This window comes from Phalangium opilio, unplaced genomic scaffold (genome assembly GCF_054372755.1).
Source record: "Phalangium opilio isolate 3A_F unplaced genomic scaffold, DU_Popi_V2 ptg001170l_1, whole genome shotgun sequence".
Classification (NCBI taxonomy): Eukaryota; Metazoa; Arthropoda; class Arachnida; order Opiliones; family Phalangiidae; genus Phalangium; species Phalangium opilio.
In genome coordinates, this window is record NW_028324255.1 from 9,703,501 (window position 1) to 9,721,070 (window position 17,570).

Sequence of the window (17,570 nt, forward strand, 5' to 3'; positions counted from 1 at the left end):
TCATTTCGTTTCAGCCCGGATAGCTCAGTCGGTAGAGCGTTAGGCTTTTAACCTAACGGTCCAGGGTTCGAGTCCCTGTTCGGGCAACTCTGTTTTTAAAGAATCGTCAATAATTTAAACTTCAGATCATTTCACTTTCAATAAATTTATGTAAATTCTAATTCCAATTATTACGTGAGTTCACCTCGCTTGAGCCCGGATAGCTCAGTCGGTAGAGCGTTAGGCTTTTAACCTAACGGTCCAGGGTTCGAGTCCCTGTTCGGGCCATTCTGTTTTTGAAGAATCATCAATAATTTAAACTTCAGATCATTTCACTTTCAATAAATTTATGTAAATTCTAATTCCAATTATTACGGGATTTAACTTCGTTTGAGACAGGATAGCTCAGTCGGTTGAGCGTTAGGCTTTTAACCTAACGGTCCAGGGTTCGAGTCCCTGTTCGGGCAACTCTGTTTTTAAAGAATCGTCAATAATTTAAACTTCAGATCATTTCACTTTCAATAAATTTATGTAAATTCTAATTCCAATTATTACGTGAGTTCACCTCGCTTGAGCCCGGATAGCTCAGTCGGTAGAGCGTTAGGCTTTTAACCTAACGGTCCAGGGTTCGAGTCCCTGTTCGGGCCATTCTGTTTTAGAAGAATCATCAATAATTTAAACTTCAGATCATTTAATTTCCAGTAAAATTATTGAAATTCTTATTCCAATTATTACGGGAGTTCACCTCGCTTGAGCCCGGATAGCTCAGTCGGTAGAGCGTTAGGCTTTTAACCTAACGGTCCAGGGTTCGAGTCCCTGTTCGGGCGACTCTGTTTTTGAAGAATCATTAATAATTTAAACTTCAGATCATTTAATTTCCAGTAAAATTATTGAAATTCTAATCCCAATTATTACGGGAGTTCATTTCGTTTCAGCCCGGATAGCTCTGTCGGTAGAGCGTTAGGCTTTTAACCTAACGGTCCAGGGTTCGAGTCCCTGTTCGAGCGACTGTGTTTTTGAAGAATCATCAATAATTTAAACTTCAGATCATTTCACTTTCAATAAATTTATGTAAATTCTAATTCCAATTATTACGTGAGTTCACCTCGCTTGAGCCCGGATAGCTCAGTCGGTAGAGCGTTAGGCTTTTAACCTAACGGTCCAGGGTTCGAGTCCCTGTTCGGGCCATTCTGTTTTTGAAGAATCATCAATAATTTAAACTTCAGATCATTTAATTTCCAGTAAAATTATTGAAATTCTTATTCCAATTATTACGGGAGTTCACCTCGCTTGAGCCCGGATAGCTCAGTCGGTAGAGCGTTAGGCTTTTAACCTAACGGTCCAGGGTTCGAGTCCCTGTTCGGGCGACTCTGTTTTTGAAGAATCATTAATAATTTAAACTTCAGATCATTTAATTTCCAGTAAAATTATTGAAATTCTAATCCCAATTATTACGGGAGTTCATTTCGTTTCAGCCCGGATAGCTCTGTCGGTAGAGCGTTAGGCTTTTAACCTAACGGTCCAGGGTTCGAGTCCCTGTTCGAGCGACTGTGTTTTTGAAGAATCATCAATAATTTAAACTTCAGATCATTTCACTTTCAATAAATTTATGTAAATTCTAATTCCAATTATTACGTGAGTTCACCTCGCTTGAGCCCGGATAGCTCAGTCGGTAGAGCGTTAGGCTTTTAACCTAACGGTCCAGGGTTCGAGTCCCTGTTCGGGCCATTCTGTTTTTGAAGAATCATCAATAATTTAAACTTCAGATCATTTCACTTTCAATAAATTTATGTAAATTCTAATTCCAATTATTACGGGATTTAACTTCGTTTGAGACAGGATAGCTCAGTCGGTAGAGCGTTAGGATTTTAACCTAACGGTCCAGGGTTCGAGTCCCTGTTCGGGCGACTCTGTTTTTGAAGAATCATCAATAATTTAAACTTCAGATCATTTAATTTCCAGTAAAATTATTGAAATTCTAATCCCAATTATTACGGGAGTTCATTTCGTTTCAGCCCGGATAGCTCAGTCGGTAGAGCGTTAGGCTTTTAACCTAACGGTCCAGGGTTCGAGTCCCTGTTCGGGCAACTCTGTTTTTAAAGAATCGTCAATAATTTAAACTTCAGATCATTTCACTTTCAATAAATTTATGTAAATTCTAATTCCAATTATTACGTGAGTTCACCTCGCTTGAGCCCGGATAGCTCAGTCGGTAGAGCGTTAGGCTTTTAACCTAACGGTCCAGGGTTCGAGTCCCTGTTCGGGCCATTCTGTTTTTGAAGAATCATCAATAATTTAAACTTCAGATCATTTCACTTTCAATAAATTTATGTAAATTCTAATTCCAATTATTACGGGATTTAACTTCGTTTGAGACAGGATAGCTCAGTCGGTTGAGCGTTAGGCTTTTAACCTAACGGTCCAGGGTTCGAGTCCCTGTTCGGACGACTCTGTTTTTGAAGAATCATCAATAATTTAAACTTCAGATCATTTAATTTCCAGTAAAATTATTGAAATTCTTATTCCAATTATTACGGGAGTTCACCTCGCTTGAGCCCGGATAGCTCAGTCGGTAGAGCGTTAGGCTTTTAACCTAACGGTCCAGGGTTCGAGTCCCTGTTCGGGCGACTCTGTTTTTGAAGAATCATCAATAATTTAAACTTCAGATCATTTAATTTCCAGTAAAATTATTGAAATTCTTATTCCAATTATTACGGGAGTTCACCTCGCTTGAGCCCGGATAGCTCAGTCGGTAGAGCGTTAGGCTTTTAACCTAACGGTCCAGGGTTCGAGTCCCTGATCGGGCGACTCTGTTTTTAAAGAATCGTCAATAATTTAAACTTCAGATCATTTCACTTTCAATAAATTTATGTAAATTCTAATTCCAATTATTACGTGAGTTCACCTCGCTTGAGCCCGGATAGCTCAGTCGGTAGAGCGTTAGGCTTTTAACCTAACGGTCCAGGGTTCGAGTACCTGTTCGAGCGACTGTGTTTTTGAAGAATCATCAATAATTTAAACTTCAGATCATTTAATTTCCAGTAAAATTATTATCCAATTATTACGGGAGTTCATTTCGTTTCAGCGCGGATAGCTCTGTCGGTAGAGCGTTAGGCTTTTAACCTAACGGTCCAGGGTTCGAGTCCCTGTTCGGGCCATTCTGTTTTTGAAGAATCATCAATAATTTAAACTTCAGATCATTTCACTTTCAATAAATTTATGTAAATTCTAATTCCAATTATTACGGGATTGAACTTCGTTTGAGACAGGATAGCTCAGTCGGTTGAGCGTTAGGCTTTTAACCTAACGGTCCAGGGTTCGAGTCCCTGTTCGGACGACTCTGTTTTTGAAGAATCATCAATAATTTAAACTTCAGATCATTTAATTTCCAGTAAAATTATTGAAATTCTTATTCCAATTATTACGGGAGTTCACCTCGCTTGAGCCCGGATAGCTCAGTCGGTAGAGCGTTAGGCTTTTAACCTAACGGTCCAGGGTTCGAGTCCCTGTTCGGGCGACTCTGTTTTTGAAGAATAATCAATAATTTAAACTTCAGATCATTTAATTTCCAGTAAAATTATTGAAATTCTTATTCCAATTATTACGGGAGTTCACCTCGCTTGAGCCCGGATAGCTCAGTCGGTAGAGCGTTAGGCTTTTAACCTAACGGTCCAGGGTTCGAGTCCCTGTTCGGGCGACTGTGTTTTTGAAGAATCATCAATAATTTAAACTTCAGATCATTTAATTTCCAGTAAAATTATTGAAATTCTAATCCCAATTATTACGGGAGTTCATTTCGTTTCAGCTCGGATAGCTCAGTCGGTAGAGAGTTAGGCTTCAAACCACGGTCCAGGGTTCGACTCCTTGTTCGGGCGACTCTGTTTTTAAAGAATCATCAATAATTTAAACTTCAGATCATTTAATTTCCAGTAAAATTATTGAAATTCTTATCCCAATTATTACGGGAGTTCAACTCGCTTGAGCCCGGATAGCTCAGTCGGTAGAGCGTTAGGCTTTTAACCTAACGGTCCAGGGTTCTAGTCCCTGTTCGAGCGACTGTGTTTTTGAAGAATCATCAATAATTTAAACTTCAGATCATTTAATTTCCAGTAAAATTATTGAAATTCTAATCCCAATTATTACGGGAGTTCATTTCGATTCAGCCCGGATAGCTCAGTCGGTAGAGCGTTAGGCTTTTAACCTAACGGTCCAGGGTTCGAGTCCCTGATCGGGCGACTCTGTTTTTAAAGAATCGTCAATAATTTAAACTTCAGATCATTTCACTTTCAATAAATTTATGTAAATTCTAATTCCAATTATTACGTGAGTTCACCTCGCTTGAGCCCGGATAGCTCAGTCGGTAGAGCGTTAGGCTTTTAACCTAACGGTCCAGGGTTCGAGTACCTGTTCGGGCGATTCTGTTTTTGAAGAATCATCAATAATTTAAACTTCAGATCATTTCACTTTCAATAAATTTATGTAAACTCTAATTCCAATTATTACGGGATTTAACTTCGTTTGAGACAGGATAGCTCAGTCGGTAGAGCGTTAGGCTATTAACCTAACGGTCCAGGGTTCGAGTCCCTGTTCGGGCGACTCTGTTTTTGAAGAATCATTAATAATTTAAACTTCAGATCATTTAATTTCCAGTAAAATTATTGAAATTCTAATCCCAATTATTACGGGAGTTCATTTCGTTTCAGCCCGGATAGCTCTGTCGGTAGAGCGTTAGGCTTTTAACCTAACGGTCCAGGGTTCGAGTCCCTGTTCGGGCTACTCTGTTTTTGAAGAATCATCAATAATTTAAAGTTCAGATCATTTAATTTCCAGTAAAATTATTGAAATTCTTATTCCAATTATTACGGGAGTTCACCTCGCTTGAGCCCGGATAGCTCAGTCGGTAGAGCGTTAGGCTTTTAACCTAACGGTCCAGGGTTCGAGTCCCTGTTCGGGCGACTCTGTTTTTGAAGAATCATTAATAATTTAAACTTCAGATCATTTAATTTCCAGTAAAATTATTGAAATTCTTATCCCAATTATTACGGGAGTTCACCTCGCTTGAGCCCGGATAGCTCAGTCGGTAGAGCGTTAGGCTTTTAACCTAACGGTCCAGGGTTCTAGTCCCTGTTCGAGCGACTGTGTTTTTGAAGAATCATCAATAATTTAAACTTCAGATCATTTAATTTCCAGTAAAATTATTATCCCAATTATTACGGGAGTTCATTTCGTTTCAGCGCGGATAGCTCTGTCGGTAGAGCGTTAGGCTTTTAACCTAACGGTCCAGGGTTCGAGTCCCTGTTCGGGCCATTCTGTTTTTGAAGAATCATCAATAATTTAAACTTCAGATCATTTCACTTTCAATAAATTTATGTAAATTCTAATTCCAATTATTACGGGATTTAACTTCGTTTGAGACAGGATAGCTCAGTCGGTTGAGCGTTAGGCTTTTAACCTAACGGTCCAGGGTTCGAGTCCCTGTTCGGACGACTCTGTTTTTGAAGAATCATCAATAATTTAAACTTCAGATCATTTAATTTCCAGTAAAATTATTGAAATTCTTATTCCAATTATTACGGGAGTTCACCTCGCTTGAGCCCGGATAGCTCAGTCGGTAGAGCGTTAGGCTTTTAACCTAACGGTCCAGGGTTCGAGTCCCTGTTCGGGCGACTCTGTTTTTGAAGAATAATCAATAATTTAAACTTCAGATCATTTAATTTCCAGTAAAATTATTGAAATTCTTATTCCAATTATTACGGGAGTTCACCTCGCTTGAGCCCGGATAGCTCAGTCGGTAGAGCGTTAGGCTTTTAACCTAACGGTCCAGGGTTCGAGTCCCTGTTCGGGCGACTGTGTTTTTGAAGAATCATCAATAATTTAAACTTCAGATCATTTAATTTCCAGTAAAATTATTGAAATTCTAATCCCAATTATTACGGGAGTTCATTTCGATTCAGCCCGGATAGCTCAGTCGGTAGAGCGTTAGGCTTTTAACCTAACGGTCCAGGGTTCGAGTCCCTGATCGGGCGACTCTGTTTTTAAAGAATCGTCAATAATTTAAACTTCAGATCATTTCACTTTCAATAAATTTATGTAAATTCTAATTCCAATTATTACGTGAGTTCACCTCGCTTGAGCCCGGATAGCTCAGTCGGTAGAGCGTTAGGCTTTTAACCTAACGGTCCAGGGTTCGAGTACCTGTTCGGGCGATTCTGTTTTTGAAGAATCATCAATAATTTAAACTTCAGATCATTTCACTTTCAATAAATTTATGTAAACTCTAATTCCAATTATTACGGGATTTAACTTCGTTTGAGACAGGATAGCTTAGTCGGTAGAGCGTTAGGCTTTTAACCTAACGGTCCAGGGTTCGAGTCCCTGTTCGGGCGACTCTGTTTTTGAAGAATAATCAATAATTTAAAATTCAGATCATTTAATTTCCAGTAAAATTATTGAAATTCTTATTCCAATTATTACGGGAGTTCACCTCGCTTGAGCCCGGATAGCTCAGTCGGTAGAGCGTTAGGCTTTTAACCTAACGGTCCAGGGTTCGAGTCCCTGTTCGGGCCATTCTGTTTTTGAAGAACCATCAATAATTTAAACTTCAGATCATTTCACTTTCAATAAATTTATGTAAATTCTAATTCCAATTATTACGGGATTTAACTTCGTTTGAGACAGGATAGCTCAGTCGGTAGAGCGTTAGGCTATTAACCTAACGGTCCAGGGTTCGAGTCCCTGTTCGGGCGACTCTGTTTTTGAAGAATCATTAATAATTTAAACTTCAGATCATTTAATTTCCAGTAAAATTATTGAAATTCTAATCCCAATTATTACGGGAGTTCATTTCGTTTCAGCCCGGATAGCTCTGTCGGTAGAGCGTTAGGCTTTTAACCTAACGGTCCAGGGTTCGAGTCCCTGTTCGGGCTACTCTGTTTTTGAAGAATCATCAATAATTTAAAGTTCAGATCATTTAATTTCCAGTAAAATTATTGAAATTCTTATTCCAATTATTACGGGAGTTCACCTCGCTTGAGCCCGGATAACTCAGTCGGTAGAGCGTTAGGCTTTTAACCTAACGGTCCAGGGTTCGAGTCCCTGATCGGGCGACTCTGTTTTTAAAGAATCGTCAATAATTTAAACTTCAGATCATTTCACTTTCAATAAATTTATGTAAATTCTAATTCCAATTATTACGGGATTTAACTTCGTTTGAGACAGGATAGCTCAGTCGGTAGAGCGTTAGGCTATTAACCTAACGGTCCAGGGTTCGAGTCCCTGTTCGGGCGACTCTGTTTTTGAAGAATCATTAATAATTTAAACTTCAGATCATTTAATTTCCAGTAAAATTATTGAAATTCTAATCCCAATTATTACGGGAGTTCATTTCGTTTCAGCCCGGATAGCTCTGTCGGTAGAGCGTTAGGCTTTTAACCTAACTTTCCAGGGTTCGAGTCCCTGTTCGGGCTACTCTGTTTTTGAAGAATCATCAATAATTTAAAGTTCAGATCATTTAATTTCCAGTAAAATTATTGAAATTCTTATTCCAATTATTACGGGAGTTCACCTCGCTTGAGCCCGGATAGCTCAGTCGGTAGAGCGTTAGGCTTTTAACCTAACGGTCCAGGGTTCGAGTACCTGTTCGGGCGACTCTGTTTTTGAAGAATAATCAATAATTTAAACTTCAGATCATTTAATTTCCAGTAAAATTATTGAAATTCTTATTCCAATTATTACGGGAGTTCACCTCGCTTGAGCCCGGATAGCTCTGTCGGTAGAGCGTTAGGCTTTTAACCTAACGGTCCAGGGTTCGAGTCCCTTTTAGGGCGACTGTGTTTTTGAAGAATCATCAATAATTTAAACTTCAGATCATTTAATTTCCAGTAAAATTATTATCCCAATTATTACGGGAGTTCATTTCGTTTCAGCGCGGATAGCTCTGTCGGTAGAGCGTTAGGCTTTTAACCTAACGGTCCAGGGTTCGAGTCCCTGTTCGGGCCATTCTGTTTTTGAAGAATCATCAATAATTTAAACTTCAGATCATTTCACTTTCAATAAATTTATGTAAATTCTAATTCCAATTATTACGGGATTTAACTTCGTTTGAGACAGGATAGCTCAGTCGGTTGAGCGTTAGGCTTTTAACCTAACGGTCCAGGGTTCGAGTCCCTGTTCGGACGACTCTGTTTTTGAAGAATCATCAATAATTTAAACTTCAGATCATTTAATTTCCAGTAAAATTATTGAAATTCTTATTCCAATTATTACGGGAGTTCACCTCGCTTGAGCCCGGATAGCTCAGTCGGTAGAGCGTTAGGCTTTTAACCTAACGGTCCAGGGTTCGAGTCCCTGTTCGGGCGACTCTGTTTTTGAAGAATCATTAATAATTTAAACTTCAGATCATTTAATTTCCAGTAAAATTATTGAAATTCTTATCCCAATTATTACGGGAGTTCACCTCGCTTGAGCCCGGATAGCTCAGTCGGTAGAGCGTTAGGCTTTTAACCTAACGGTCCAGGGTTCTAGTCCCTGTTCGAGCGACTGTGTTTTTGAAGAATCATCAATAATTTAAACTTCAGATCATTTAATTTCCAGTAAAATTATTATCCCAATTATTACGGGAGTTCATTTCGTTTCAGCGCGGATAGCTCTGTCGGTAGAGCGTTAGGCTTTTAACCTAACGGTCCAGGGTTCGAGTCCCTGTTCGGGCCATTCTGTTTTTGAAGAATCATCAATAATTTAAACTTCAGATCATTTCACTTTCAATAAATTTATGTAAATTCTAATTCCAATTATTACGGGATTTAACTTCGTTTGAGACAGGATAGCTCAGTCGGTTGAGCGTTAGGCTTTTAACCTAACGGTCCAGGGTTCGAGTCCCTGTTCGGACGACTCTGTTTTTGAAGAATCATCAATAATTTAAACTTCAGATCATTTAATTTCCAGTAAAATTATTGAAATTCTTATTCCAATTATTACGGGAGTTCACCTCGCTTGAGCCCGGATAGCTCAGTCGGTAGAGCGTTAGGCTTTTAACCTAACGGTCCAGGGTTCGAGTCCCTGTTCGGGCGACTCTGTTTTTGAAGAATAATCAATAATTTAAACTTCAGATCATTTAATTTCCAGTAAAATTATTGAAATTCTTATTCCAATTATTACGGGAGTTCACCTCGCTTGAGCCCGGATAGCTCAGTCGGTAGAGCGTTAGGCTTTTAACCTAACGGTCCAGGGTTCGAGTCCCTGTTCGGGCGACTGTGTTTTTGAAGAATCATCAATAATTTAAACTTCAGATCATTTAATTTCCAGTAAAATTATTGAAATTCTAATCCCAATTATTACGGGAGTTCATTTCGATTCAGCCCGGATAGCTCAGTCGGTAGAGCGTTAGGCTTTTAACCTAACGGTCCAGGGTTCGAGTCCCTGATCGGGCGACTCTGTTTTTAAAGAATCGTCAATAATTTAAACTTCAGATCATTTCACTTTCAATAAATTTATGTAAATTCTAATTCCAATTATTACGTGAGTTCACCTCGCTTGAGCCCGGATAGCTCAGTCGGTAGAGCGTTAGGCTTTTAACCTAACGGTCCAGGGTTCGAGTACCTGTTCGGGCGATTCTGTTTTTGAAGAATCATCAATAATTTAAACTTCAGATCATTTCACTTTCAATAAATTTATGTAAACTCTAATTCCAATTATTACGGGATTTAACTTCGTTTGAGACAGGATAGCTTAGTCGGTAGAGCGTTAGGCTTTTAACCTAACGGTCCAGGGTTCGAGTCCCTGTTCGGGCGACTCTGTTTTTGAAGAATAATCAATAATTTAAAATTCAGATCATTTAATTTCCAGTAAAATTATTGAAATTCTTATTCCAATTATTACGGGAGTTCACCTCGCTTGAGCCCGGATAGCTCAGTCGGTAGAGCGTTAGGCTTTTAACCTAACGGTCCAGGGTTCGAGTCCCTGTTCGGGCCATTCTGTTTTTGAAGAACCATCAATAATTTAAACTTCAGATCATTTCACTTTCAATAAATTTATGTAAATTCTAATTCCAATTATTACGGGATTTAACTTCGTTTGAGACAGGATAGCTCAGTCGGTAGAGCGTTAGGCTATTAACCTAACGGTCCAGGGTTCGAGTCCCTGTTCGGGCGACTCTGTTTTTGAAGAATCATTAATAATTTAAACTTCAGATCATTTAATTTCCAGTAAAATTATTGAAATTCTAATCCCAATTATTACGGGAGTTCATTTCGTTTCAGCCCGGATAGCTCTGTCGGTAGAGCGTTAGGCTTTTAACCTAACGGTCCAGGGTTCGAGTCCCTGTTCGGGCTACTCTGTTTTTGAAGAATCATCAATAATTTAAAGTTCAGATCATTTAATTTCCAGTAAAATTATTGAAATTCTTATTCCAATTATTACGGGAGTTCACCTCGCTTGAGCCCGGATAACTCAGTCGGTAGAGCGTTAGGCTTTTAACCTAACGGTCCAGGGTTCGAGTCCCTGATCGGGCGACTCTGTTTTTAAAGAATCGTCAATAATTTAAACTTCAGATCATTTCACTTTCAATAAATTTATGTAAATTCTAATTCCAATTATTACGGGATTTAACTTCGTTTGAGACAGGATAGCTCAGTCGGTAGAGCGTTAGGCTATTAACCTAACGGTCCAGGGTTCGAGTCCCTGTTCGGGCGACTCTGTTTTTGAAGAATCATTAATAATTTAAACTTCAGATCATTTAATTTCCAGTAAAATTATTGAAATTCTAATCCCAATTATTACGGGAGTTCATTTCGTTTCAGCCCGGATAGCTCTGTCGGTAGAGCGTTAGGCTTTTAACCTAACTTTCCAGGGTTCGAGTCCCTGTTCGGGCTACTCTGTTTTTGAAGAATCATCAATAATTTAAAGTTCAGATCATTTAATTTCCAGTAAAATTATTGAAATTCTTATTCCAATTATTACGGGAGTTCACCTCGCTTGAGCCCGGATAGCTCAGTCGGTAGAGCGTTAGGCTTTTAACCTAACGGTCCAGGGTTCGAGTACCTGTTCGGGCGACTCTGTTTTTGAAGAATAATCAATAATTTAAACTTCAGATCATTTAATTTCCAGTAAAATTATTGAAATTCTTATTCCAATTATTACGGGAGTTCACCTCGCTTGAGCCCGGATAGCTCTGTCGGTAGAGCGTTAGGCTTTTAACCTAACGGTCCAGGGTTCGAGTCCCTTTTAGGGCGACTGTGTTTTTGAAGAATCATCAATAATTTAAACTTCAGATCATTTAATTTCCAGTAAAATTATTATCCCAATTATTACGGGAGTTCATTTCGTTTCAGCGCGGATAGCTCTGTCGGTAGAGCGTTAGGCTTTTAACCTAACGGTCCAGGGTTCGAGTCCCTGTTCGGGCCATTCTGTTTTTGAAGAATCATCAATAATTTAAACTTCAGATCATTTCACTTTCAATAAATTTATGTAAATTCTAATTCCAATTATTACGGGATTTAACTTCGTTTGAGACAGGATAGCTCAGTCGGTTGAGCGTTAGGCTTTTAACCTAACGGTCCAGGGTTCGAGTCCCTGTTCGGACGACTCTGTTTTTGAAGAATCATCAATAATTTAAACTTCAGATCATTTAATTTCCAGTAAAATTATTGAAATTCTTATTCCAATTATTACGGGAGTTCACCTCGCTTGAGCCCGGATAGCTCAGTCGGTAGAGCGTTAGGCTTTTAACCTAACGGTCCAGGGTTCGAGTCCCTGTTCGGGCGACTCTGTTTTTGAAGAATCATCAATAATTTAAACTTCAGATCATTTAATTTCCAGTAAAATTATTGAAATTCTTATTCCAATTATTACGGGAGTTCACCTCGCTTGAGCCCGGATAGCTCAGTCGGTAGAGCGTTAGGCTTTTAACCTAACGGTCCAGGGTTCGAGTCCCTGTTCGGGCGACTGTGTTTTTGAAGAATCATCAATAATTTAAACTTCAGATCATTTAATTTCCAGTAAAATTATTGAAATTCTAATCCCAATTATTACGGGAGTTCATTTCGTTTCAGCTCGGATAGCTCAGTCGGTAGAGCGTTAGGCTTCAACCCACGGTCCAGGGTTCGACTCCTTGTTCGGGCGACTCTGTTTTTAAAGAATCATCAATAATTTAAACTTCAGATCATTTAATTTCCAGTAAAATTATTGAAATTCTTATCCCAATTATTACGGGAGTTCAACTCGCTTGAGCCCGGATAGCTCAGTCGGTAGAGCGTTAGGCTTTTAACCTAACGGTCCAGGGTTCTAGTCCCTGTTCGAGCGACTGTGTTTTTGAAGAATCATCAATAATTTAAACTTCAGATCATTTAATTTCCAGTAAAATTATTGAAATTCTAATCCCAATTATTACGGGAGTTCATTTCGATTCAGCCCGGATAGCTCTGTCGGTAGAGCGTTGGGCTTTTAACCTAACGGTCCAGGGTTCGAGTCCCTGATCGGGCGATTCTGTTTTTGAAGAATCATCAATAATTTAAACTTCAGATCATTTCACTTTCAATAAATTTATGTAAACTCTAATTCCAATTATTACGGGATTTAACTTCGTTTGAGACAGGATAGCTCAGTCGGTAGAGCGTTAGGCTTTTAACCTAACGGTCCAGGGTTCGAGTCCCTGTTCGGGCAACTCTGTTTTTGAAGAATAATCAATAATTTAAACTTCAGATCATTTAATTTCCAGTAAAATTATTGAAATTCTTATTCCAATTATTACGGGAGTTCAACTCGCTTGAGCCCGGATAGCTCAGTCGGTAGAGCGTTAGGCTTTTAACCTAACGGTCCAGGGTTCTAGTCCCTGTTCGAGCGACTGTGTTTTTGAAGAATCATCAATAATTTAAACTTCAGATCATTTAATTTCCAGTAAAATTATTGAAATTCTAATCCCAATTATTACGGGAGTTCATTTCGATTCAGCCCGGATAGCTCTGTCGGTAGAGCGTTAGGCTTTTAATCTAACGGTCCAGGGCTCGAGTCCCTGATCGGGCGACTCTGCTTTTAAAGAATCGTCAATAATTTAAACTTCAGATCATTTCACTTTCAATAAATTTATGTAAATTCTAATTCCAATTATTACGTGAGTTCACCTCGCTTGAGCCCGGATAGCTCAGTCGGTAGAGCGTTAGGCTTTTAACCTAACGGTCCAGGGTTCGAGTACCTGTTCGGGCGATTCTGTTTTTGAAGAATCATCAATAATTTAAACTTCAGATCATTTCACTTTCAATAAATTTATGTAAACTCTAATTCCAATTATTACGGGATTTAACTTCGTTTGAGACAGGATAGCTCAGTCGGTAGAGCGTTAGGCTTTTAATCTAACGGTCCAGGGTTCGAGTCCCTGTTCGGGTGACTCTGTTTTTGAAGAATAATCAATAATTTAAACTTCAGATCATTTAATTTCCAGTAAAATTATTGAAATTCTTATTCCAATTATTACGGGAGTTCACCTCGCTTGAGCCCGGATAGCTCTGTCGGTAGAGCGTTAGGCTTTTAACCTAACGGTCCAGGGTTCGAGTCCCTGTTAGGGCGACTGTGTTTTTGAAGAATCATCAATAATTTAAACTTCAGACCATTTAATTTCCAGTAAAATTATTGAAATTCTAATCCCAATTATTACGGGAGTTCATTTCGTTTCAGCTCGGATAGCTCAGTCGGTAGAGCGTTAGGCTTCAAACCACGGTCCAGGGTTCGACTCCTTGTTCGGGCGACTCTGTTTTTAAAGAATCATTAATAATTTAAACTTCACATAATTTAATTTCCAGTAAAATTATTGAAATTCTTATCCCAATTATTACGGGAGTTCACCTCACTTGAGCCCGGATAGCTCAGTCGGTAGAGCGTTAGGCTTTTAACCTAACGGTCCAGGGTTCTAGAACCTGTTCGAGCGACTGTGTTTTTGAAGAATCATCAATAATTTAAACTTCAGATCATTTCACTTTCAATAAATTTATGTAAATTCTAATTCCAATTATTACGTGAGTTCACCTCGCTTGAGCCCGGATAGCTCAGTCGGTAGAGCGTTAGGCTTTTAACCTAACGGTCCAGGGTTCGAGTCCCTGTTCGAGCCATTCTGTTTTTGAAGAATCATCAATAATTTAAACTTCAGATCATTTAATTTCCAGTAAAATTATTGAAATTCTTATTCCAATTATTACGGGAGTTCACCTCGCTTGAGCCCGGATAGCTCAGTCGGTAGAGCGTTAGGCTTTTAACCTAACGGTCCAGGGTTCGAGTCCCTGTTCGGGCGACTGTGTTTTTGAAGAATCACCAATAATTTAAACTTCAGATCATTTAATTTCCAGTAAAATTATTGAAATTCTAATCCCAATTATTACGGGAGTTCATTTCGTTTCAGCTCGGATAGCTCAGTCGGTAGAGCGTTAGGCTTCAAACCACGGTCCAGGGTTCGACTCCTTGTTCGGGCGACTCTGTTTTTAAAGAATCATCAATAATTTAAACTTCAGATCATTTAATTTCCAGTAAAATTATTGAAATTCTTATCCCAATTATAACGGGAGTTCAACTCGCTTGAGCCCGGATAGCTCAGTCGGTAGAGCGTTAGGCTTTTAACCTAACGGTCCAGGGTTCTAGTCCCTGTTCGAGCGACTGTGTTTTTGAAGAATCATCAATAATTTAAACTTCAGATCATTTAATTTCCAGTAAAATTATTGAAATTCTAATCCCAATTATTACGGGAGTTCATTTCGATTCAGCCCGGATAGCTCTGTCGGTAGAGCGTTAGGCTTTTAACCTAACGGTCCAGGGTTCGAGTCCCTGATCGGGCGACTCTGTTTTTAAAGAATCGTCAATAATTTAAACTTCAGATCATTTCACTTTCAATAAATTTATGTAAATTCTAATTCCAATTATTACGTGAGTTCACCTCGCTTGAGCCCGGATAGCTCAGTCGGTAGAGCGTTAGGCTTTTAACCTAACGGTCCAGGGTTCGAGTACCTGTTCGGGCGATTCTGTTTTTGAAGAATCATCAATAATTTAAACTTCAGATCATTTCACTTTCAATAAATTTATGTAAACTCTAATTCCAATTATTACGGGATTTAACTTCGTTTGAGACAGGATAGCTCAGTCGGTAGAGCGTTAGGCTTTTAACCTAACGGTCCAGGGTTCGAGTCCCTGTTCGGGCGACTCTGTTTTTGAAGAATAATCAATAATTTAAACTTCAATCATTTAATTTCCAGTAAAATTATTGAAATTCTTATTCCAATTATTACGGGAGTTCAACTCGCTTGAGCCCGGATAGCTCAGTCGGTAGAGCGTTAGGCTTTTAACCTAACGGTCCAGGGTTCGAGTACCTGTTCGGGCGATTCTGTTTTTGAAGAATCATCAATAATTTAAACTTCAGATCATTTCACTTTCAATAAATTTATGTAAACTCTAATTCCAATTATTACGGGATTTAACTTCGTTTGAGACAGGATAGCTCAGTCGGTAGAGCGTTAGGCTTTTAACCTAACGGTCCAGGGTTCGAGTCCCTGTTCGGGCGACTCTGTTTTTGAAGAATAATCAATAATTTAAACTTCAGATCATTTAATTTCCAGTAAAATTATTGAAATTCTTATTCCAATTATTACGGGAGTTCAACTCGCTTGAGCCCGGATAGCTCAGTCGGTAGAGCGTTAGGCTTTTAACCTAACGGTCCAGGGTTCTAGTCCCTGTTCGAGCGACTGTGTTTTTGAAGAATCATCAATAATTTAAACTTCAGATCATTTAATTTCCAGTAAAATTATTGAAATTCTAATCCCAATTATTACGGGAGTTCATTTCGTTTCAGCCCGGATAGCTCAGTCGGTAGAGCGTTAGGCTTTTAACCTAACGGTCCAGGGTTCGAGTCCCTGTTCGGGCAACTCTGTTTTTAAAGAATCGTCAATAATTTAAACTTCAGATCATTTCACTTTCAATAAATTTATGTAAATTCTAATTCCAATTATTACGTGAGTTCACCTCGCTTGAGCCCAGATAGCTCAGTCGGTAGAGCGTTAGGCTTTTAACCTAACGGTCCAGGGTTCGAGTCCCTGTTCGAGCCATTCTGTTTTTGAAGAATCATCAATAATTTAAACTTCAGAATATTTAATTTCCAGTAAAATTATTGAGATTCTTATTCCAATTATTACGGGAGTTCACCTCGCTTGAGCCCGGATAGCTCTGTCGGTAGAGCGTTAGGCTTTTAACCTAACGGTCCAGGGTTCGAGTCCCTGTTAGGGCGACTGTGTTTTTGAAGAATCATCAATAATTTAAACTTCAGACCATTTAATTTCCAGTAAAATTATTGAAATTCTAATCCCAATTATTACGGGAGTTCATTTCGTTTCAGCTCGGATAGCTCAGTCGGTAGAGCGTTAGGCTTCAAACCACGGTCCAGGGTTCGACTCCTTGTTCGGGCGACTCTGTTTTTAAAGAATCATCAATAATTTAAACTTCAGATCATTTAATTTCCAGTAAAATTATTGAAATTCTTATCCCAATTATTACGGGAGTTCAACTCGCTTGAGCCCGGATAGCTCAGTCGGTAGAGCGTTAGGCTTTTAACCTAACGGTCCAGGGTTCTAGTCCCTGTTCGAGCGACTGTGTTTTTGAAGAATCATCAATAATTTAAACTTCAGATCATTTAATTTCCAGTAAAATTATTGAAATTCTAATCCCAATTATTACGGGAGTTCATTTCGATTCAGCCCGGATAGCTCTGTCGGTAGAGCGTTAGGCTTTTAACCTAACGGTCCAGGGTTCGAGTCCCTGATCGGGCGACTCTGTTTTTAAAGAATCGTCAATAATTTAAACTTCAGATCATTTCACTTTCAATAAATTTATGTAAATTCTAATTCCAATTATTACGTGAGTTCACCTCGCTTGAGCCCGGATAGCTCAGTCGGTAGAGCGTTAGGCTTTTAACCTAACGGTCCAGGGTTCGAGTACCTGTTCGGGCGATTCTGTTTTTGAAGAATCATCAATAATTTAAACTTCAGATCATTTCACTTTCAATAAATTTATGTAAACTCTAATTCCAATTATTACGGGATTTAACTTCGTTTGAGACAGGATAGCTCAGTCGGTAGAGCGTTAGGCTTTTAACCTAACGGTCCAGGGTTCGAGTCCCTGTTCGGGCGACTCTGTTTTTGAAGAATAATCAATAATTTAAACTTCAGATCATTTAATTTCCAGTAAAATTATTGAAATTCTTATTCCAATTATTACGGGAGTTCAACTCGCTTGAGCCCGGATAGCTCAGTCGGTAGAGCGTTAGGCTTTTAACCTAACGGTCCAGGGTTCGAGTACCTGTTCGGGCGATTCTGTTTTTGAAGAATCATCAATAATTTAAACTTCAGATCATTTCACTTTCAATAAATTTATGTAAACTCTAATTCCAATTATTACGGGATTTAACTTCGTTTGAGACAGGATAGCTCAGTCGGTAGAGCGTTAGGCTTTTAACCTAACGGTCCAGGGTTCGAGTCCCTGTTCGGGCGACTCTGTTTTTGAAGAATAATCAATAATTTAAACTTCAGATCATTTAATTTCCAGTAAAATTATTGAAATTCTTATTCCAA

At 38.9% G+C, this 17,570-nt stretch overlaps 48 non-coding genes across 48 annotated transcripts; all 48 read left to right on the forward strand.

Annotated features, from left to right (window-relative positions):
- The first annotated feature begins 13 nt into the window (after positions 1-13).
- TRNAK-UUU (transfer RNA lysine (anticodon UUU)) lies at positions 14-86 on the forward strand. The gene has a single exon. It is a non-coding gene; the product is annotated as a tRNA-Lys (tRNA).
- Positions 87-193: 107 nt separating this feature from the next.
- Positions 194-266, forward strand: TRNAK-UUU (transfer RNA lysine (anticodon UUU)). The gene has a single exon. It is a non-coding gene; the product is annotated as a tRNA-Lys (tRNA).
- Positions 267-553: 287 nt separating this feature from the next.
- TRNAK-UUU (transfer RNA lysine (anticodon UUU)) lies at positions 554-626 on the forward strand. The gene has a single exon. It is a non-coding gene; the product is annotated as a tRNA-Lys (tRNA).
- A 107-nt stretch (positions 627-733) lies between these two features.
- On the forward strand, positions 734-806 carry TRNAK-UUU (transfer RNA lysine (anticodon UUU)). Its single transcript has one exon. It is a non-coding gene; the product is annotated as a tRNA-Lys (tRNA).
- A 287-nt stretch (positions 807-1,093) lies between these two features.
- On the forward strand, positions 1,094-1,166 carry TRNAK-UUU (transfer RNA lysine (anticodon UUU)). The gene has a single exon. It is a non-coding gene; the product is annotated as a tRNA-Lys (tRNA).
- Positions 1,167-1,273: 107 nt separating this feature from the next.
- Positions 1,274-1,346, forward strand: TRNAK-UUU (transfer RNA lysine (anticodon UUU)). The gene has a single exon. It is a non-coding gene; the product is annotated as a tRNA-Lys (tRNA).
- A 287-nt stretch (positions 1,347-1,633) lies between these two features.
- On the forward strand, positions 1,634-1,706 carry TRNAK-UUU (transfer RNA lysine (anticodon UUU)). Its single transcript has one exon. It is a non-coding gene; the product is annotated as a tRNA-Lys (tRNA).
- Positions 1,707-1,993: 287 nt separating this feature from the next.
- TRNAK-UUU (transfer RNA lysine (anticodon UUU)) lies at positions 1,994-2,066 on the forward strand. The gene has a single exon. It is a non-coding gene; the product is annotated as a tRNA-Lys (tRNA).
- Positions 2,067-2,173: 107 nt separating this feature from the next.
- TRNAK-UUU (transfer RNA lysine (anticodon UUU)) lies at positions 2,174-2,246 on the forward strand. Its single transcript has one exon. It is a non-coding gene; the product is annotated as a tRNA-Lys (tRNA).
- Positions 2,247-2,533: 287 nt separating this feature from the next.
- On the forward strand, positions 2,534-2,606 carry TRNAK-UUU (transfer RNA lysine (anticodon UUU)). Its single transcript has one exon. It is a non-coding gene; the product is annotated as a tRNA-Lys (tRNA).
- A 107-nt stretch (positions 2,607-2,713) lies between these two features.
- On the forward strand, positions 2,714-2,786 carry TRNAK-UUU (transfer RNA lysine (anticodon UUU)). Its single transcript has one exon. It is a non-coding gene; the product is annotated as a tRNA-Lys (tRNA).
- Positions 2,787-3,423: 637 nt separating this feature from the next.
- TRNAK-UUU (transfer RNA lysine (anticodon UUU)) lies at positions 3,424-3,496 on the forward strand. Its single transcript has one exon. It is a non-coding gene; the product is annotated as a tRNA-Lys (tRNA).
- A 107-nt stretch (positions 3,497-3,603) lies between these two features.
- On the forward strand, positions 3,604-3,676 carry TRNAK-UUU (transfer RNA lysine (anticodon UUU)). The gene has a single exon. It is a non-coding gene; the product is annotated as a tRNA-Lys (tRNA).
- Positions 3,677-4,141: 465 nt separating this feature from the next.
- Positions 4,142-4,214, forward strand: TRNAK-UUU (transfer RNA lysine (anticodon UUU)). Its single transcript has one exon. It is a non-coding gene; the product is annotated as a tRNA-Lys (tRNA).
- Positions 4,215-4,321: 107 nt separating this feature from the next.
- TRNAK-UUU (transfer RNA lysine (anticodon UUU)) lies at positions 4,322-4,394 on the forward strand. Its single transcript has one exon. It is a non-coding gene; the product is annotated as a tRNA-Lys (tRNA).
- A 107-nt stretch (positions 4,395-4,501) lies between these two features.
- On the forward strand, positions 4,502-4,574 carry TRNAN-AUU (transfer RNA asparagine (anticodon AUU)). Its single transcript has one exon. It is a non-coding gene; the product is annotated as a tRNA-Asn (tRNA).
- Positions 4,575-4,681: 107 nt separating this feature from the next.
- TRNAK-UUU (transfer RNA lysine (anticodon UUU)) lies at positions 4,682-4,754 on the forward strand. Its single transcript has one exon. It is a non-coding gene; the product is annotated as a tRNA-Lys (tRNA).
- Positions 4,755-4,861: 107 nt separating this feature from the next.
- TRNAK-UUU (transfer RNA lysine (anticodon UUU)) lies at positions 4,862-4,934 on the forward strand. The gene has a single exon. It is a non-coding gene; the product is annotated as a tRNA-Lys (tRNA).
- Positions 4,935-5,572: 638 nt separating this feature from the next.
- On the forward strand, positions 5,573-5,645 carry TRNAK-UUU (transfer RNA lysine (anticodon UUU)). The gene has a single exon. It is a non-coding gene; the product is annotated as a tRNA-Lys (tRNA).
- Positions 5,646-5,752: 107 nt separating this feature from the next.
- TRNAK-UUU (transfer RNA lysine (anticodon UUU)) lies at positions 5,753-5,825 on the forward strand. Its single transcript has one exon. It is a non-coding gene; the product is annotated as a tRNA-Lys (tRNA).
- Positions 5,826-5,932: 107 nt separating this feature from the next.
- TRNAK-UUU (transfer RNA lysine (anticodon UUU)) lies at positions 5,933-6,005 on the forward strand. The gene has a single exon. It is a non-coding gene; the product is annotated as a tRNA-Lys (tRNA).
- Positions 6,006-6,112: 107 nt separating this feature from the next.
- On the forward strand, positions 6,113-6,185 carry TRNAK-UUU (transfer RNA lysine (anticodon UUU)). The gene has a single exon. It is a non-coding gene; the product is annotated as a tRNA-Lys (tRNA).
- Positions 6,186-6,472: 287 nt separating this feature from the next.
- On the forward strand, positions 6,473-6,545 carry TRNAK-UUU (transfer RNA lysine (anticodon UUU)). The gene has a single exon. It is a non-coding gene; the product is annotated as a tRNA-Lys (tRNA).
- A 107-nt stretch (positions 6,546-6,652) lies between these two features.
- TRNAN-AUU (transfer RNA asparagine (anticodon AUU)) lies at positions 6,653-6,725 on the forward strand. The gene has a single exon. It is a non-coding gene; the product is annotated as a tRNA-Asn (tRNA).
- Positions 6,726-6,832: 107 nt separating this feature from the next.
- On the forward strand, positions 6,833-6,905 carry TRNAK-UUU (transfer RNA lysine (anticodon UUU)). The gene has a single exon. It is a non-coding gene; the product is annotated as a tRNA-Lys (tRNA).
- A 287-nt stretch (positions 6,906-7,192) lies between these two features.
- On the forward strand, positions 7,193-7,265 carry TRNAN-AUU (transfer RNA asparagine (anticodon AUU)). Its single transcript has one exon. It is a non-coding gene; the product is annotated as a tRNA-Asn (tRNA).
- A 287-nt stretch (positions 7,266-7,552) lies between these two features.
- On the forward strand, positions 7,553-7,625 carry TRNAK-UUU (transfer RNA lysine (anticodon UUU)). Its single transcript has one exon. It is a non-coding gene; the product is annotated as a tRNA-Lys (tRNA).
- A 638-nt stretch (positions 7,626-8,263) lies between these two features.
- On the forward strand, positions 8,264-8,336 carry TRNAK-UUU (transfer RNA lysine (anticodon UUU)). The gene has a single exon. It is a non-coding gene; the product is annotated as a tRNA-Lys (tRNA).
- Positions 8,337-8,974: 638 nt separating this feature from the next.
- On the forward strand, positions 8,975-9,047 carry TRNAK-UUU (transfer RNA lysine (anticodon UUU)). The gene has a single exon. It is a non-coding gene; the product is annotated as a tRNA-Lys (tRNA).
- A 107-nt stretch (positions 9,048-9,154) lies between these two features.
- Positions 9,155-9,227, forward strand: TRNAK-UUU (transfer RNA lysine (anticodon UUU)). The gene has a single exon. It is a non-coding gene; the product is annotated as a tRNA-Lys (tRNA).
- Positions 9,228-9,334: 107 nt separating this feature from the next.
- TRNAK-UUU (transfer RNA lysine (anticodon UUU)) lies at positions 9,335-9,407 on the forward strand. Its single transcript has one exon. It is a non-coding gene; the product is annotated as a tRNA-Lys (tRNA).
- Positions 9,408-9,514: 107 nt separating this feature from the next.
- Positions 9,515-9,587, forward strand: TRNAK-UUU (transfer RNA lysine (anticodon UUU)). Its single transcript has one exon. It is a non-coding gene; the product is annotated as a tRNA-Lys (tRNA).
- A 287-nt stretch (positions 9,588-9,874) lies between these two features.
- TRNAK-UUU (transfer RNA lysine (anticodon UUU)) lies at positions 9,875-9,947 on the forward strand. Its single transcript has one exon. It is a non-coding gene; the product is annotated as a tRNA-Lys (tRNA).
- A 107-nt stretch (positions 9,948-10,054) lies between these two features.
- TRNAN-AUU (transfer RNA asparagine (anticodon AUU)) lies at positions 10,055-10,127 on the forward strand. The gene has a single exon. It is a non-coding gene; the product is annotated as a tRNA-Asn (tRNA).
- Positions 10,128-10,234: 107 nt separating this feature from the next.
- Positions 10,235-10,307, forward strand: TRNAK-UUU (transfer RNA lysine (anticodon UUU)). The gene has a single exon. It is a non-coding gene; the product is annotated as a tRNA-Lys (tRNA).
- A 287-nt stretch (positions 10,308-10,594) lies between these two features.
- Positions 10,595-10,667, forward strand: TRNAN-AUU (transfer RNA asparagine (anticodon AUU)). Its single transcript has one exon. It is a non-coding gene; the product is annotated as a tRNA-Asn (tRNA).
- Positions 10,668-10,954: 287 nt separating this feature from the next.
- On the forward strand, positions 10,955-11,027 carry TRNAK-UUU (transfer RNA lysine (anticodon UUU)). The gene has a single exon. It is a non-coding gene; the product is annotated as a tRNA-Lys (tRNA).
- A 638-nt stretch (positions 11,028-11,665) lies between these two features.
- TRNAK-UUU (transfer RNA lysine (anticodon UUU)) lies at positions 11,666-11,738 on the forward strand. The gene has a single exon. It is a non-coding gene; the product is annotated as a tRNA-Lys (tRNA).
- Positions 11,739-11,845: 107 nt separating this feature from the next.
- TRNAK-UUU (transfer RNA lysine (anticodon UUU)) lies at positions 11,846-11,918 on the forward strand. Its single transcript has one exon. It is a non-coding gene; the product is annotated as a tRNA-Lys (tRNA).
- A 1,185-nt stretch (positions 11,919-13,103) lies between these two features.
- TRNAK-UUU (transfer RNA lysine (anticodon UUU)) lies at positions 13,104-13,176 on the forward strand. Its single transcript has one exon. It is a non-coding gene; the product is annotated as a tRNA-Lys (tRNA).
- Positions 13,177-14,001: 825 nt separating this feature from the next.
- On the forward strand, positions 14,002-14,074 carry TRNAK-UUU (transfer RNA lysine (anticodon UUU)). Its single transcript has one exon. It is a non-coding gene; the product is annotated as a tRNA-Lys (tRNA).
- A 107-nt stretch (positions 14,075-14,181) lies between these two features.
- Positions 14,182-14,254, forward strand: TRNAK-UUU (transfer RNA lysine (anticodon UUU)). The gene has a single exon. It is a non-coding gene; the product is annotated as a tRNA-Lys (tRNA).
- A 645-nt stretch (positions 14,255-14,899) lies between these two features.
- TRNAK-UUU (transfer RNA lysine (anticodon UUU)) lies at positions 14,900-14,972 on the forward strand. Its single transcript has one exon. It is a non-coding gene; the product is annotated as a tRNA-Lys (tRNA).
- A 286-nt stretch (positions 14,973-15,258) lies between these two features.
- Positions 15,259-15,331, forward strand: TRNAK-UUU (transfer RNA lysine (anticodon UUU)). The gene has a single exon. It is a non-coding gene; the product is annotated as a tRNA-Lys (tRNA).
- A 467-nt stretch (positions 15,332-15,798) lies between these two features.
- TRNAK-UUU (transfer RNA lysine (anticodon UUU)) lies at positions 15,799-15,871 on the forward strand. Its single transcript has one exon. It is a non-coding gene; the product is annotated as a tRNA-Lys (tRNA).
- Positions 15,872-15,978: 107 nt separating this feature from the next.
- Positions 15,979-16,051, forward strand: TRNAK-UUU (transfer RNA lysine (anticodon UUU)). Its single transcript has one exon. It is a non-coding gene; the product is annotated as a tRNA-Lys (tRNA).
- Positions 16,052-16,876: 825 nt separating this feature from the next.
- TRNAK-UUU (transfer RNA lysine (anticodon UUU)) lies at positions 16,877-16,949 on the forward strand. Its single transcript has one exon. It is a non-coding gene; the product is annotated as a tRNA-Lys (tRNA).
- A 287-nt stretch (positions 16,950-17,236) lies between these two features.
- Positions 17,237-17,309, forward strand: TRNAK-UUU (transfer RNA lysine (anticodon UUU)). Its single transcript has one exon. It is a non-coding gene; the product is annotated as a tRNA-Lys (tRNA).
- Positions 17,310-17,570: the final 261 nt, after the last annotated feature.